Below are 18176 nucleotides of genomic sequence, written 5' to 3' on the forward strand. Positions count from 1 at the left end.
GGAGTGGAGAACAGCCCTTAAGCATTAAGCCCCCAGGACAATGAAGTTCTGAGCCACATCATATACATCTAGGGCTTGGTTAGGTTTCAGCTCCAGGCCCAGAAAAGTAGCAAAACCAGGGAAGTGATGCCACAGCAGACCTTGGGGCCAGCTGCACTGACTAACTACCCACTGCCTGGTGCCATCCAATCATGGAGACCAGGACTCTGAAAAGATCCACCTAGAAAGCTGATGAATAGTCTATTGAGATCCTTCCCTGGGACCTCCCCTGACATTTCCACCCTTAAAAACCCTTAGGACAGAGGACCCAGAGAGCTGTTCCTCTCGGAGGAGCCAGCCTTTCCTGCGTCCTCCCCTTCTCCCCCCCCCCCCCACCCAACCAGGTGCTTTACCCTTTCCTTTGTTTCCCAGCTTCAAGAGCCCTCCTTTTGCCTCTGTAACTTGTTTCCTGAGCCCATTTCTTCTACAGCTCACTTCTTCTACCTTTGTGACTTTCTTATTTTTTGCTTATATTTTGAGTCTTGGCTCTGAATTCTTTCTTAACCAGAACTCAGGTACTGAGGTTGCTGAACCAGGGTCCGGTCTGACCCCATGGGTCTAACACTTGGTACCATTCTGGCCTCCAAAGCAGAAAGTAAACTCTTGAACTGAGATTCAAACCCTGGTCTGTCTCTGAGATGATGTAATTAACTGCTCCATTATATCATTCTTGATAGTATGTGAAGTAATCTTTGAGAACTATTAAACTTGGGCTTGGACGAGCCCACTGGAAAAACCTCTTGGTTTCCCTGCAGGGTAGGAGGGCCTCGGTGGCAAAAGTCCCATGGAAGGTTTCCAACAGCCTGGCTTTTATCTCATGGATTAGAGACTCCAACAGGCAAGCATCGAGAGCTGTGATGTAACATGTGGGCTGGCATGTTCCTAGAGACAGCTGCCCTTCACTCTCCACTCTCCGGCCTTTCGGCGATTACCTGGCAACCTCTTCCTGCTTGCACTCTCGGGCAACCTCTTCAGTCAGCCAAGAAAAAGCCCTGCCCCAACTCATATCTCATAATATGTTCTTAGCCAAAAGGGGACCAGATGTGCAAGGGTGGATGAAGCAGTGAAAATCCATCACCACCGTATCAGAGAAAAAGTAAGAGGGCTTCTAAGGTTAACTCAAAAACATTGCAATTGTATTAGAAAACGGTTAGTATTTGTGAAATCAGTGGACACAAATCATGATATCGTTTATTGGCAATGAAGCAACTGGACAGAACTTTCTGGACTTTTAGCTTTATTCTTTATTAAATGAATGCCAACTCCAAATGCTTGCAGGAAATGGGATAGGTGTTATTTAAATAATAGTTCCTTCTTCCTTCTTACACCTCCCATCTTTCAGGGTCCTTCCTCTGACATCAGATTCAAGCAGTTCTACTTGACCCTCCTGACTTTCCCCTCAAATCTCCATTTACAAGAAAATTAAGCAGGCAATAGAAGCTGTGGATGTCTGGCCCTGATCTAATCCACCGAACTCTATAACAGGGGGTAGGCTGGTTTTCCTGGTAGTTTCCGTTCAATGATTGCATTCATGGCCGGTTCTCGCTTAGGAATACCCATTACATCATCCACGTGAGTCTGCAGTGCAAGATCAGGAATAACCAAATTATCTTCTGCTCACTATTTATTTTAAAGCAAATCAAACCACCTGGGCACCAGAAATGGAACTGGCAAAGGACGGTGAGGAGATACTCAGCTGAGTGAACTCACTAACCTACGCTGAAGGGAGAGGTCGCAGGAATGGAAGCATGCACCTGCCTGCACAGACTGCCTGTGTGAATGAAGCCCGAGGAAGAGAAGCCACGGCACAGGCCCGGGGATTAGTGCTGCAGCAGAGCAGCCGGTTCCCTGGGAAGAGCTATCCCTTGACTCAGAGACAAGGAATACCTTCGGCGCGCCCACTAGTCCAGTGCGTGAGGTGGCCTAATCTCATCCTGTTGACTGGCAGCTGGGGTCATTCCAAGGAACTCCTTGTCTCTCGTTCCTTGGGGCCTGGAACTCCCTTCTATGTAATGCTTGCTGATGGAGAGCCTCAAAGCTAAGTAATTAATCTGTTCTAAGGCAGCATTCAAGCAACCACAATTTCTATGCACTACCGAGAAAAGCACATCCAAATGCTTCGACACAACGAGCTGATGCCAGAGCGTGACTTTCCTTATCTGACTATTCATCGAGGCTGCAAATTACGGTCCCGGCCCCCAACCTCGGGCATTCAGGCTTGGCCACACTCAGGAAGGCGCCCTGTTTCCACAGTCTCTCTCCATTACCTTTTTTTTCCAATGAGAGTTTCCTCTTTGCTGCCTGATAAACTGGAACAGGTACTTTCAGGGGACAACAGGCAGTGCGAGGTCATGTCAGGGACTCAAGCCCTTCAGCCTGAACTTACAAGACTAGAGTCAGGATCCTGTCCCATGTCAGAAAACACCCACCACATTCATCCAAGGGAGTGACTGGGGTAACGGTCAGGCACCATGGCCAAAAAAAGGAAAGATGGGCTTAGGATTTAGGATAATGAAGAAGTTCTTAAAAAGTCGTAAGCTGTACCCCTGGGCCCGTCCCCCTACTTTGTTTTCCTATACAGAACATTGTTTTTCTGTGCTGTACAATTGACCTAATGGTTCTGTTTATTGCCTCTCCCTCTCTAATAGGGCAGGGATCTGTCTCTTTTGCTCACTGATGGAGCTCTGGTTTCTAGAGCAGAGGCTTGGCAGATGGACGATGCACAGGACCGGCGCCCTGAGTGAATACAATCAAATAGGGTCGTGCGCTGATTCACAGAATCTCTGACAGCAAATCCGATCGGGAAGGTGGACCTCGGCACCTGCATTTAAAAATGTTCCCTCAAAGGAGCCAATGAGTGTACTACTAAAATGAGCATCATGCTGAAAAGCCAATGCCAGCGGTAGGTGGAGAAGAGGAACGTGACGGAGCTCCTGGGTAGAGAACCTCTGATGGGGAGAACTGGTCTCCAGCACAAAGAGAGGGGCTGGGGCCTGATCGTTTCCCAGCACCGAGCTGTGGGTCTTCCGTGACTTGCTGAATTTTTCTGGAATGCCAAGACCATCCGCTCTGTTGAGAGGGTCCTAATATTTTGGCCATTCTCAACAAAGCGTATCTTCTTTTCCTTTCAGTACACTAAAAAGACATCCAGTTAAACATCAACCAAAAATCTCCTCAATTGCAAAGGGCCCATAAAAGGCAAAGGGTGTCCAGAATTTAACTTTAAACATATGAACTCTGCATACTGACAATGGAAATATGGGCAGGGGGAAGAGAGCTGGAGAATGAAGAGTGTCTTCCAATCATAAATAAGTAATGAGGAATTCAGAGGGAATTCAGAGAGCTCTATGGTAAGCCAGCCAGGATGGCCCCTGATTCATTACGCCAGTGCCAAGGGCACTGCAAGGACCCGGGTTGGAGCATTTATGACAATAATGACTAAAACCAGTGATTGAGCCCTCGCTTTGTCCCAGATGTTACACTGATTGCTCTGCAGCCACTCTCCCTGACCTTTCTGACAATACAGCAAGGAGGCACTGCAGTGCCATTTTACAAGGGAGAAAAATAAACCTTTCATAAAAGTAAACTGGCTGAAGTCAGGCGAACACACGTGACGGGCACTTTGGATTATACCATAACGATTTCCCATATGGCGGCACCTTTTCGTTTGCTCGCTTGTTTGTTTTCACTATGTAGGTGAAACTACTGCTCTGTAGTAGCAAGAGCTCCTTCGGTACTTAGTACGGAATAGCCTTCCCCCCACCCGAAGACATGTGCTAGTTTGCACTATCTCATCAGAGCCTTGCATGTTCCCCTGCCGGTCTCCTGCCTCCCCAGGCCCCAAGGAAGGGTTTTGTAAGCACCCCTATGCATCCCAAAGCAAGGAAAAGATGATCCATTTAGAGGGTCACCAGCTAAAATCTGAGGTCTAAAATCACGCCAAAGTCATGTAATAATCTCAAGGTTTTTCCACTTGGTCGGGAAAAAAATAAAAAAGAGAAGGAACTCTTAGCAGTGAGCAAGCAAAGCCAAACTAAAAGAAGACAATGAGTAGAGCTGGGAGAATATCCAATTTTAGCATAAAACATTAATACTTTGCTCAAATAATAAAAAAATCAATATTTTTTGAAGAATTTCAATGCAGCTCACAGATGTCTTAGGGTTATGACATTAAACAATTTTCTTTTTAAACTGGTAAGTTATCCAAAGAAATGGGAACACAACACATTCACTCACGGTCTTGTCTGCCAAGCATTTCTTAGACACTCGTGTGTGCCAGATACTGTGTTGCAAAGATGGGTAAGACAATATCCCCACTGAGGCTCACATTCTAGTGGGGGGGTTCCAAGAGTCAAGGAGTGGGTCCCCTTTAGGGAAGACAGAACTCTTCCGTTCCTCGGGAATCACAGCAACAGGGAGGCTTCCCAGGCCTTCAGACAGTGCGACCATAGGTGCACCTCGATGCACTCCAAGTGGACCACATAGTTCCCAAGTTAATGCACCGGGGTCTTGGTTAGGACAACCAGAGCCCTAGAGACATCAGACCGCGCAGCCTACAGTCCTGCAACGGAGAGATTCCAAGAGTAGTGAGCGCCGGAGGCAGGGCCTCGGAGCATCTCTTGTGTCCTCTGTGGATCTTTCAGGGGCCTCGTGGTGGGCAATAATAACCATTTCAGATAACAATTTGTTCACCGTCCACTCTATAAAGAAAGAACAGCCTTTCTTTGATGTCTGACCTTATACACTGAAAAAAAAAAAAAATGATGTTGCATTCCTGCATTCATATCTGAGTCACCAAAAGAGATTTCCTACCTACAAACATTTTCCCCACTAGCTTGATGATATTTCCACTTAAGAAATTTGTTTGTTTGTTTTGAGTGAGGTATAGCCCTGTCTCTATTTTTAGTTCTAGAGAGTGAACCATTCATTTATTCATCAAGCATTTAATGAGTGGCCTCTATGTGCAAAGCACCAGACCAAACACTGGGGATAATAAAGATGATTAACACATGGTGCTTTGCATTGCATGAATTTACAATCCTCAAGTGATAGCTACTCCAGTGACCATGAATACCAGGAAGAATATGGAAAATCCCATAAAAAGCGGGGACTGGAAGGCTGACAAAAGCTGGAGAGAGTGAGAGGACATTTGGGAAGGGAGAAATGATGGAAAGCAATGCTTCTTCAACTTCAGTTCCTGGAAGAATCACCTGGGAAGCTCATCAAACCGCAAATAAGTGGGCCGGATCACCAGACATACAGTAGCGATAAAGAAGAACCCCAAAATTTGAATTGTAACCAGTTCCCCAGTTGATTCTGATATAGGCAGTCTTGGCACCTTGCCCTGAGAGAAACTGGCATAAAGGGTTGAAAGGGCAGAACTGGGTAGATGTGTCACCAAGGGCAGGGAGCTTGTTTAGCAAGCACAGACTGGAGAGCAAACGAACTTAAATAAGGTACCTGATAGAAGGTGATGCCTAAACAAGAGAGGATAGTGGTTGCTGTAACATCAGGGAGACGTTGATGTGAAATAAGGTATCAGATAACATTTCCTTCTCACAAACTGGTACTCCAGGCAGCATCAAAACATGAAGCCCTTGGTGTGTATGTGGGGGGCGGTGGGGGGAGGAGGAGAGCCGATAAGAATGAACCCATGCAGGAGATCACAGCAGCACCACCACCACCCCCCGCCCCCCCCCCCAAAAAAAAAAAAAAGCAAACTAAAGCACAGGGAATACCTACTTCATAATTTTGCAAATGGTTAGTTCTGCCTTCTCTAAGTAAAAACAGGGGTAAGGATTGCTAGGGCAATTCATGGACATGTGACAAAGACCCAGCATGCATGGCGCTTTCAGAGACCTGCTTCCTAGGTTCCATACACAAGTCCTGAGCAGAGGAAGAAAACATGCAGAAACATGAGCCCCAAGCGAGAAGCCTTGGGCGCTGAGGAGAGCTGTGCTCTTTAAATGACAGGCTCTTTATGGGCTGTCATCTACTCCCCCATTCAGTTCCATTCAACGGCAAATCCTTGTGGTCACTCATTTTGCTTTCTAGACTATTCCTTGGGACTGGGGAAGTTTTAATACAAAATCCAATTTCAAGCTATGTGATAGGAACCTTTAGAATGCCTTTTCAAAAAAAAAATCTTTTTAAACAAGGAACATGCTGGTTATGTGAGTAGAGGCTGGTGAATTTCATCAGCTTTTTTCCCTGAGTCATTAAGCTTCATCTTCAAGTAGATTGCTTTTCAGGAGATGGAATCCTATCAAACTTGAGGTTTCTAAGTCTTTTCAATTTTCCTGCAAATCACAGTCCTTGAAAGAATAAGATGCTCTTGAGGAGAGCAAAAGTAGGAAGTAAAAATAAATATTTCAAGAAGAACCTCAAGCTGATAGATGCTCAGGTAATGGTGACCCTTCATCAATATTCTATGTCACAATTTTCTAAAATTCCTGACAACATACTCAGCGACATGGCTCTAAAGCCAAGTGTATATGCACACAGAACAAATTAATTTTTAAAATAGAAGCAACTTAGAAAGGAGCTAGCCACATTTTATTATTTAGAGGAATAAATTGAATGGCTTATGGGAAACCATGAAATGTTTACACAAATCTCTGAGCATAGTTTATGAAACATAAAGTTTCTCTACAAAATAAGGCATCTAGTGTGTATGCCTTTTAAGCCAACCTTATACACGTGTAGTTAAGGAATTGTTTTAACATTGGCTTAAGTGTTATGACTTCAATGTTAACAGCTATGCCAAGACTATGAGGTTATTGTCTTTCTGTGATCAGAAGATCCGTAAGAAATGACCAATTAAAAAATTAAAAAATGTAAAGAAAAAAGTCCATGAAGAAAGAAATGTTAACCATTTCATCAACAAGTGAATACAGTAACTTCTGCCTATTAGCCTTTGCTAAAGGAAGGGCTGTTTTCATCCATTTCTATGACTAACAAGAGAACATTCAATCATTCCAGAAATGTATATTATGTGTCTTGGCAACGTACAAAGCATTGGGACTACACCATGAACTACATAGACCCAATCTCTCTCCTCTTGGAATTTATGATGTAGCTGGGAAGACAGGTAACAGGTGCCAATTTAATTGTTACAAAACAGAAACATAATTATTAACTCTGATCAATGCTGTGAAGGAAAAACACCATCCTACCAGAGCAAGTAACAGAAGACCTGACCTACTAGGGGAATAGGAAAGGCTTTGCGGAAGAAAAAACAGGTGAGCTGAAATTTAAGACACGCAGCAGGAAGCCAGGCAAAAGGTTGCTGGAGTGCAAGGCCAAGCTTGGGTTGGCAGTTTTGCAGTGACCCTTCTCTGAAATGGGATTACTCACAGACCTACCTTGTTAGATACACTGCGGTATGAGGTCATGTTTTTAGAAAGGACTGAAAGCAGCTTCTGTCATTTACAGGAGACTTTTCCCCTCTGAGGTCACGTCATGCAGCTGCAGTTAATTGCATTCTACCACACGGCTGGGGGGCAATGTGGTGGCTGGAAGGGTCACCGGCCCCGGCGGCCAGTCATGTGGCGTGGACAAGTCACGTTGCCTTTTCCAGCCTGATTTGAAAAATTGGGGAATTTTGCTAACAACCTGAAGCTGTGATATTCTAATCCCTCACTTCGGCATCCGAGGTCATCATCCATACCACAGCACTGTTTACCTTCCCAGGTCAAGTGAGCTACCAAATGCCAAGTACCCAAACCGGTACCACATTTTCCTTTCTCGTGCCTTTCTCCCTGTCCTCCACGATCCATCTCAAAGGTCCAATTCCCCTTCATAAAACTTCTTTTATTGCTTGGAAGTCCATTCCCTAAAAGTCATCCAACTTTGTCCATTCCCCCTTTTCCTGACATGAAAACTCAGGCCAGGATAACCTAAAAGACTTTTCCAAAGACGCACATCTCCGAAATGACAGAGCTGGGCTCTGAAACAAGGTCTCCGAGTTTCTGGGTCATCTCTCTTCACGCAACACCCAACCAATTGCGAAGATTCCTCAAGCCCACTAAGGTGGCCTTTGTATCTGTCGCAATCTACCTGTGTGTCAGGAGTTGGCAAATTATGGCCAACGGGTCAAATTTGTCAAATTTAGCCTGCTACCTGTTCTTATAAAGCCCATGAAATTAATTTTTACATTTTAAATATCTGGAAAAAAATGAATAAACAATAATTCATGATGTGAAATTTTAGGATGTTCACATTTCAGGGTCAATAATGTTTTATGGAACACAGCATGCCCATTCATTTAAGTCTTGCCTATGCTTTCTCACTACAAAAGTGTTGAGTAATTGTGACAGACCCCATAGTCCACAAAGCCAAAAATGTTATGTGGCCCTTTAAAAGACAAGGTTCATGTCACTGTGTCTTCCTTAACCTGCTGTGGCAACCCCCACCATGTAGAGGCACACCGACAGGAACAGGGGCTCTCTCACGACCTACCTATCATGTAATAAGAAGCCATCCTTATTGAGCACTCATGTGCCAGGAACTGTTCCAAGTTTTACAAGTATTAATGTATTATTCCTTACAAAAACCCCATAAGGCTCTTTACTATTATTATTATTTCCACTTAATAGATGAAGAAAATGAGGCACAGGTGTTACATATGCCATTTGCTCAAACAATGTTAGTCTGAGTACTCTAGGGTCCTTCATTTTATTCATCAATATCCTCAATCTAGAAGCAAAGTCATAGTTCTCTTTGCACTCTGGGAAATCACTTTTATTCATCCGGAGAGTCCTAGGGCCAGAAACACAGGCACATTTCTGGAGCCTTCTACATTACCTGGGGGGGGGGGGGGGGGGGGGGGCGAAAGGGGGAAGGGAGATGTGACTTTGGTGAAATAACTTCAGAGGCATCGATCTGAATTCAACGACCTCCAATTTCACTCTTATAAAGTAATTTCATTTCATATGCCCTTCATATGTTTATTTTTTTAAAATACACAAAGAGATGATATCTGTTGTCTTCTCCAGAGCAGCTAGCTGTGGTTCTAAGCAGGAAGAGGACTGGTGAGGAGGAGCCCTTAAAACAGGCCACTGAGAGCTAGCTGGACATCAGGCAGGAGAAAGACAGTGAGGAGTCAGGGGGAAAAGAGCCTTCAACTTTGCCCAGCACCAACTCACAAAGCTCAGCTCTAAGGGGCTCCCATCCCCCAACAACTGAAAGATAGATGGAGAGGTTTTGAGAGACACGTGCTAAATGACTGAGCACCTGTCCAAACGCTACCCTTTTGCCCCAGCTGATGCTACTCCCTCGTGGGCTCTACCACAGTCCATGGGGGAAGTTTAGGTTTGCATGTAGAGTGAGCAATCAGACTGATTCTCTAAACCTGCTGCTGGAGTGGATCCTACCCATCGAGCAGAGCAGACAAAGAGAGTCCCAGGTACTGTGCTTAGGGGGAAGCAGCTGTGAAGAGCCGAAGACACTCAAGACACTCAAGGGAGAAAGCACCAGAGCCATTCAGTGCTAAACACAGAATAAACAGCTGTAACGGCACAGAAATCATAACCATCAAACCTAAGAGAGGAGCAGGCGGGCAGGTGTCACTTGCCTGACCTCAGTCTGTTACAGCTTCTCTCCTTCAAGGCTGTGCTGGAAATGAATCATAACTTTTGGTTTCACGTGCAAAATACATCTGTGGGATGGCTTATGGTACCATTTGTTCCAGCTCCCCAGCTCCCCGGGGCATGGTCCTGACTGTGACAGACAGCGGATTTGAAGTCTGGAAATGGCCCTAACATTGCCCCAGGTTTGTCCTTGTCATAAATTAACTGGGGCTGCTTATTTCAAAATAGCTAGACTTTATTTAGTGTTAAAGTCCCTTTCACTCTCTGAGCACAAACTAAAATGCCTCCTCCTCCATGAAGCCTTTCCCAGTGTTCCCTTCTTCCTTTCAACCCTATAGTACTTTGCTCATTAGTTGCAGCGATCTAGCTCACTCAGCTAGGATTTACTTGTTCTAGACCAAGCATGTCAAACTCAAAGGCTAACACGGACCAAATAAATGAGGCATGTGGCCAGTGGGCCACGAGTTTGACATGCTTGTTCTAGACCCGTGGTCAGCAAACTCATTAGTCAACAGAGCCAAATATCAACAGTACAACGATTGAAATTTCTTTTGAGAGCCAAATGTTTTAAACTTAAACTTCTTCTAACGCCACTTCTTCAAAATAGACTCACCCAGGCCGTGGTATTTTGTGGAAGAGCCACACTCAAGGGGCCAAAGAGCCGCATGTGGCTCACGAGCCGCAGTCTGCCGACCACGGTTCTAGACCATGACATCCCTAAGAACAGAGAATGTGGCACAAACATGTGGCTCTGAACATCCTCAAAAACTGGTACCACCACCTATTAAGTCTTGGATAAGTTATCTAGCAGAGTCATCATCTTCACCTCTAAACTTGGAAAATCATGCTTCCCTTGCAGGGCACTTATAAGCATTAAATGAGAAAGTGTGTACCTATTGCTTAGATTGGCCCCTGGAACATAGTGGGTGCTCAACAAATGCCAAATAACACCCCTCCCCACCCCATCGTCCGTATTCTCTGAAAAGCCCGGCATATACTGAGTGCTCAATAAATACCATGTTTGGTTGAAATAAATTGCTGAATCACCCTCTTGTCTGTTTGACTTCATCTCACATTGGATTCAACCGGGCAATTATTAATTATGCTGACTTCACATACAATGACAACTACAAAGTGATTACTTTTTCTGTCTTTTAAAAAAAAATAAAGATGTATTCCACTATTTCCATGTATTTTTCTATGTCTATTACTTATGCAAGAAATCACTAGTCTGCATTGGAATGGTACTAGCTTTCTAGGTTACTGGTATGAATATTCCAAAATGAAACAGGAGAAGGCAGTCAAGATTTTACGGATATCGTTCACACTAGGGAAAACGATTTTGCCCATTTCTCAGAAGACTTTAAAAAGATTAAAGTTGCAAGAAAGGATCGAAGTTTTGTCCCCCGTGCTGCCCCAGATGTAAACCGTCAGTGCTGGAGTTTATCTTTGCCTCTGGCTACTGTGAGCAGCCCTGCTCCCAGGTCCCTCACACTTCCCCACCGGAAGGGCCCTCTGAGGGCACTAACTAGACGACAACCTAGTTTCAAAATCCTTTCACTTCCTCTGCATCTTCCTGTGTCCCAGGCCCCCAGGACCTTTCTATCTGCCAGTTGATCTTATTAACCACTTGAAGTGGTACAAAAATGAGTAAGATGTCAACGGTTTGTGAGAATTAACGGTAGCTCCTTCTTAAGTAATATTGCCTTTTATTACAGCTCAGCTGGGTAGAATGACTTATTCAAAGAAATGCCTCTGATAGTTTGAATTTCAAATCCTAACGTTGGTGGATGGATAAATGCTTTGTACCTAGGGATGCTTTGCCCTCCTCCGATCACTTCAGACTGCGACCTGTAATGTACTTGTCCTTGAACACAGACACATTTCCTTCTCCTCGGGACTTTTCTTCTTCTCCTCCTGAAACTGGTTAGGAAGTTTCAGGAAAAGAGAAAATATGATTCTTGTGAACCTTTGTTGATCTTGTTACTTACTTACTACACTCTCTTGGCTGGGTAGGTCAAAGGACAATCACAAACACAGATACACTAGTAAAACACTTAGGGTTCAATACAGAACTATCAGCAAAGCGAGCCTACCAAAAACACTTGAGGCAGTGAGGGCTGTGAGACCATCGCCCAAGTTAACCCAACACATTGGGAAAGGCACTAACCTCCTCATTTGTATTCTGAACTGCTCTTGATAAAACATACTGGGAAGAGTAACTTACCCTAGGAGTCCCCAGTTCAGAAACGGGCTGTTTGATTTACAAACCCTCGTGAGACACTCATCGTTGATAAGTTTGAGTCTTCGAAATATGTATTATGTAAAATATATTTTGTGTGCGCAAATGAGAGGATAGAGGGAGAGGGAGTCGGGAAGAGAGATAGAGGTGTGTGCACGTGCACACACACACACATACACAGAGGTACCTTTCGGAAGGGAAAGTAAACTGGAAATAATCCCATGGAACTTGATGAGGTCCCACCAGAGTAGCCCTGAGTCCAAGTCAAGATTTCAGGCAGACTCCAAAAGCTCACATTCCCAGAATCCAGTCCCTTCCAATGGGTCTAAATCGCAAATGTGTCTCCAGGCCCTAGACACCCCTCTGTTCAGACAGGAAATTGGAAATAGCTTGCTCAGCAACCCTTTGGCTTGGTGAGCCACAATTACTACTGAGAATTCGAATCCAAACGACAGGCAGCTAAGGGAGTTCTAAAGGATGCTTGGATGGGATTCTGGTACCTTGGGAGAGTCAGGGAGAATATTTGCCACAAGAGGGAGCAGGAGAATTTGGTCAGATGGGAGACAATGTTGTAGAGCTTCTGATGAGGGGTCTCTGAGGTCTGGATGAATTGGGAAGATGTTCTGGCAAGAGACATTTATCCCTTAGAAGACAAAATAAAATTTAAAAAGCACGAAAGGATCAGGAAGAAGAGAGAGATCACTGCGCGTTGATTCCTAAGTTCTTAGCACATGTAAAGCAACCATTTAATTTTCAGTTAAAAGCAACATACGCACACGCTGCAAAAATATAAACGATGAAAGCTATGTGCTCTGCCCTCCTGTTTTAATTGTGTATTTCTTTGTCCTGATTTAATTTCTGTTTGTGTTGATCTTATCTAGTTCCATGCTGATGAGGCAGATGGCTTATTACCTACATGCTATCCTTCCTTCTATCTGAAGGCATCATGGAGAAAGGGCTTCTCTCACTGAACTGCAACATGAAAATCAGATAGTAAAGCCCTGAAATTCACTTTCTTTGGAAGAAATGCATCCGTGAGTTAAAGGAATGCTTTAACTTGCTTTAAAGGGGGAATGCAACTTCATTGGATCTGCAGAGCTTTCCTCATCATTTATTTTGTCAAAGAAACACATGAAGTACTTAGAGGGAAGGAATCATGCGTTTACTTTGCAAGATAAATAAAAGTCTATTTTTGTCTGATAAAAAACATGTTAAATATAGCTTGCTAACAAAATGCTGAAGCTTTCTTGGAATATTTTTTCTCTCTCTCAAAACATAGTAAGCTTAAAAGAGCAATTAACGTAATTCTTGCAAATGGTCCTGTAGGTGCTACTGACTACCTTTCACCTTCCTTCTGTGATTTTATTTGGAGGTAAAATACTGCACTGCTCTGCATTTTATTCCCCTTCATAGTCAGCAAAAGGGTCATCTAGTTCTCAATCTTCATCCAAAAAGATACAGTGGAAACAATTAAATAGTAACAGTGAAAAGTAAATAGAAAGATAGACAGTTTGATAGGTCGGTAGGTAAATAGGTGATAAAGTATTGCCTTCATATTCTTTTCATTCCTTCCTCTCCTCTTCCAACCCGGCTAAGCTTGCAAGACAGAGTAAATGAAGTCTGATTGTCACGGACACTTCCATCCTTTGCAACATCTGCACAGCTCAACAGTGAATAGTAGCTTACCTTTGTCTAGTTTCCGCCACCCCCCCCCCCCTTAGGAATTAAGCATTCCATATTCAATAAAAGACAACAGCCATTTTAGGGGGGAAGGCATGAATCCTCTTATAGTAGCTGAAAGAAATCTTAGCTAAAGAGCTCTTAGATCCAAATGGAATCCTTCAAGCAGGCAGAATTTATAAAATGAAAACCATTTGAGTGAGAAAACACATCTTGCTACTTGACAAAATAAATGAATCTTCGCCCTCCCCCCCCAATCGTTTCACTCACGACCCCTCCCCCCCCACAACACACACACACACACACACACACACACACACACAGACACAAATTAAGCTAGCTCTCCCTTCCTTCCTCCTTTCCCACCAGCCTCACCTCCCAATTAAGCAAGTTGGGCAAAACCCACAAAGCTAAATCCAAGTAGCTCAGGATTTGAAAGAGGAACCTAAAGACAGTCATTCCAATTGTTGCTTTGTTTTCTTATCTGAAATGAATGAAACCCTTAGATACATTTCCTCCTTTCTGGACTTGCTGTGGGAATGGCTTTGGAAGAGAAAGAGAAAGCAGCTTGTGAGGGGGGAGGAGTGTGAGTGTGTGTGTGTGTGTGTGTGTGTGTGTGTGTGTGTGTGTGTGTTGGGGACATGGGTGGGACCTGCACTTTGTGAATCCCCTCCTGGTTTCCTCCCAAGGTTTCCCGCAGGAAATCTTCACACAGAAGCTGGAGGGTGGCTGTCCTATTGCTCATATTTGGAGATACTCAAGCTCTGCCTTTAAGCAGATCATATCAGAGTCTCTCCCTACTCTGCCAGCTCCTCCATGATCGAGATGCCTGCACTGTCTTTGCCACAGCTGTCATTGTTTAAAGAGCTCCTTCCACTACACCTCCTACTGATGCCCTTTCTTCTCTTTTTAGTCTTTACACCTCCAGCAGGACAAAGTTTGTATTGTCATATTCACAACCACCAGTGGCTGACTAGCAAGGAGTGAGGCAGAGCCACCCAGCAAGGGAGCCAGGCTAAGGGGGGGTTAAAACAGATACCTAGTGCAAAGCATGACTTTCTTTCCAGCGACTGCAGGCACCATGCACATCGCTCTCTTAAAAAAAAAAAAAAAAATTCTTCCTTAAATGTGATCACTCTGCCCTTAACCCAACCACCGCCACTTTGTCTGGAGAGGGAAATATGAATTGCCAGCCCAAACCATTCATCAGTCAACAGACTCCAAGGGGGGGGAGGGGGGGAGGATTTGAAAATCAAGGATGCAGACGTTCTGTGTTTTTAAAAAGCCATCGCCTGGGCGGATTTGGGTTCGTTAGCCTACTGTCCACCCATAAGACCTCCCTCTTCTTCATGAAGGTGGAGCCAAGAGGGGTATCCTCACATTTCAGAACACAGACCATTTCCCTAAAGCCCCAGAGGCAGATCATGGAGCTGCAAAGTTCCCTTCCAGTCTCGCGGACGGGGGGAGATGCCTGTGTGTGCAGAATCCACAACGCACACCCAGCATAGCGCTCAGAAAGGGGGGGGGGGGGGCCTTCAGCCCACTCCCCGCTGCATTTCCCCCTTGTCAGTCCCCGGCCCGGGCCACACCTCCCTCTGCTCCGCAGTGGGAAAAGAGGGCGCTCGCAAGTGTGGCCTCGGGGAAGACCACCGGGGAGTGCGAGGAGGGGGGTGACCTCGGAGCCCCGTTCCTGGGGAACCCTGGACCCGGCAGCGCTGCAATCCGGGTGCATTTAGATCTTCGCGCCCTCAATCCTAAGAGCCCAGGGCGGTGCAGGGTGCAGCATCTCTCTCCCGGGCCGCCCTTTCTCCCCCGGCAGCCGGCACTGGCGGGCAGGGGAGGCACCCTCACACCCAGACACACGAGCCCGAGCAATCTCACTCCCCGAGAACCCCGGACACCCGGGAAACGTGTGCGCGCGTCCACACACACACACACACACACACACACACACACATTCAGGAGCCGGTCCTTTGTCAAAGCGGCGGGAAGTGTAGCCTTAAAGCACAACAAATGGAAAAACAGTTGGCGGTCTCGGACCCAATCCCTGCGGCTCGCCCACCCTAAGATCCTACCTGGTCTGCGGGAGCGTGGCTGGACCGTCCCCCGCTCCTCCACGCGAGCAGGCAATCCCGCGCACGCCCTCCTTTTAAATCGCCCTCGGCCAGGAAGGGGTCGCTCCCATCTTCAGGGGAGAGAGCTCGAAGCCGGCGGCGGCGGCGGGCAGCTCCCGCGCGGGGCAGGCTCCCGTGCAGCGCCGGCGCGAGCAGGAGCGGCGGCGGCCGGCAGCCGGTGCGCGCGGGCGGGAGGCAGGCGCGGAGGCCGGGAGGCTGGGAGGGCCGGGGCCCGGGCGGCGCGCGCGCTCTCCTCCCCCCGCGCACACCCGCCCGCCCGCCGCCCGCAGCCTCGCACTGGCTCACACGCGCGCTCGGCCCCGCCGCCCCGGCCCCCTGCGCGCTCCCCGCCGCCCCGGGCTACCACCTGGCAGGGGAGCCGGCGCGTTTCTGGAGCGCCGAGCGGGTGGGGAGCCCTTCCACCCTCCCGGCCTCTGCCGCTGAGATTTTTCCGATTTCCCCCCGGCTCTCGGCCCCGCAGTGCGTTCCGGGCGCGCGCTGGCGCTCTTCCGCACCCAGCCCGTGGGTTCCACGCGCCGACCCGCGCGGCAACTTTTCTTTTCAACCTTTCTCGCCTCGCCCGCAGACAGAGCCCCGACCCCCAGCTCGCCTGCCCATTTCTCACCTCTGCAATTGTGCATCAGATAGGTCTTTCTCCCTCCACTCCAGCCCTCCGCTAAAGGAAGCTTGCTTTTAGCAAAGGGATCTGGGGCGGTACCACCGCTTTTTTCCCTTAAATCCTCACTCCGTGTTTTCCCGCATATCAGACTTGCAGAGTAACACGCCGGCTAGTAGCTGCTGACGCAAGCAGATAAGGCTGTGGGGGTTGGGAGAGAGGTATTCCCCAGCCAAGAACTCGGGGAAGATCCTCCGGGCCGGTATTTCCCCTCAAAGAGGGCAGCTCACCTGGGAATAATGATCAAGAGGCTGTTTAATGTGAAAGCCACGCAGCTTTTCAACTACAGAGAGGAGTAACAGCTGAGCATTAAGGGTGAGTTGGGAAAGGTCTGATGCAGAAAATCCACGAACCATTCACCGCCCTTTCCAAGAGAAGCATTATCATTGCCAATACATCACTTCCCCATAATGAATAAAGGAGCGCTGCACCAGGCCCCGGCTCTCTTGACAGCTCATTCATCCTTACAAATCCTTAATGACTTGGCAGGATGGAGGGCTAGACCTACTGTGGAGTTCGCAAACCTGGCTGCGCGTCAGACACCTGGGAAGCCGGTTCAAAATGCAGATTTCAGCGTCCCCTCTTGAGAGTCTGATGCTGTAGCTCTCAAGCAGGACTCCGAGTTTGCATTTTGAAAGCACCAGTAGATGTTCGCCTCCGGTGTGATTCGTCAAGGTGTGTGTGTATGGAAGTGAGGGGGTTGGGGAAGGTGAGGGAAGGAGAGAGCTGCAGAGCACTAGGCAGAAAGTTAAGTTCCTTAGCAGAATCCTCCCCCATACTTACAGTGCAGATCTGGGGCAGCCAGCCCACAGGAAAAAGAGATTCTGACCAGGAACCCCACGGTTTGACTCTGAGGCTAAGAGGGCCCTAATGGAAGGAGCCCTCCTCTGCCTCTATCCCAGTGGCTCTCAATCCTGACCGTCCCTTAAAATCTCCTGGGGAGCTTTTAAACAGCCCAGTGCTTAAGCCACACCCCAGACCCATTGCCTTGGAATCTCTGGGGGTGGGACCCAGGCATCAGTAAATTTTTTTTTTTTATGTTCCCTGGTTGATTCCTCTGTTTGTTTTTGTTTTTATATTTTTATTGATTTCAGGGAGGAAGGAAGAGGGAGAGAGAGATAGAAACGTCAATGATGAGAGAGAATCATTGATCAGCTGCCTCCTGCATGCCCCTCACTGGGGATGGAGGCCACAACCGGGGCATGTGCCCTTGACCTGAATCGACCAGGGACCCTTCAGTCCGCAGCCCCTACGCTCTATCCACTGAGCCAAACTGGCTAGGGCCGTGGTTGATTCCTAGGTAACCTAGGTTGAAAGTCACTGTTCTAGGCCAATATTCCTCAAACAAGCATGTGTGTGTGAATAGCATGGGGAGTGTCATTTCTTCTGCAGCAGATCTGGAGCAGGCCTGGGATCTGCACTTTGGCATCACGGACTAGTGATGGTGCTGCTGCCTTTTTGAGGCCCTCACCTGCATTAGCAGCAAGGGTCTCCTGAATTCCAGCCAGGGGTTATGGACACTGGGCTTGTTCGAGGAAACTGGAAGCCTCTTCTTGTCTTGTATGTTCCCAGGAGTCATTCCTCTCTAAGAACAATTCCCTTTCCTCGCTATGAGTTAAACTTTCTTGGAAGCCACTCTGCGCACAAACGTTTTTGTTAGACTGCACTGACCGGTGGGTGTGAACAGAATCACACGTGGGGAAACACAGGTCACACCCAACAATGAGAGCATCAGCCAAAAATCACTTAGGGCCGTGGTCGGCAAACTGCGGCTCGCAAGCCACATGCAGCTCTTTGGCCCCTTGAGTGTGGCTCTTCCACAAACTACCATTGCC

The 18176-nt window shown here is 46.9% G+C and overlaps 1 protein-coding gene across 1 annotated transcript in view; it reads right to left on the bottom strand.

Annotated features, from left to right (window-relative positions):
- SLC8A1 (solute carrier family 8 member A1) overlaps positions 1–15762 on the bottom strand; it is a 299075-nt gene extending 283313 nt beyond the window's left edge. Inside the window, exon 1 of the mRNA XM_008162206.3 lies at positions 15627–15762. The gene's annotated coding sequence lies outside the window, so the exon portion shown is untranslated. The remainder of the gene's footprint in view (positions 1–15626) is intronic.
- Between the last annotated feature and the right edge of the window lie 2414 nt (positions 15763–18176).

Source organism: Eptesicus fuscus, chromosome 16, assembly GCF_027574615.1.
Source record: "Eptesicus fuscus isolate TK198812 chromosome 16, DD_ASM_mEF_20220401, whole genome shotgun sequence".
Taxonomy (NCBI): domain Eukaryota; kingdom Metazoa; phylum Chordata; class Mammalia; order Chiroptera; family Vespertilionidae; genus Eptesicus; species Eptesicus fuscus.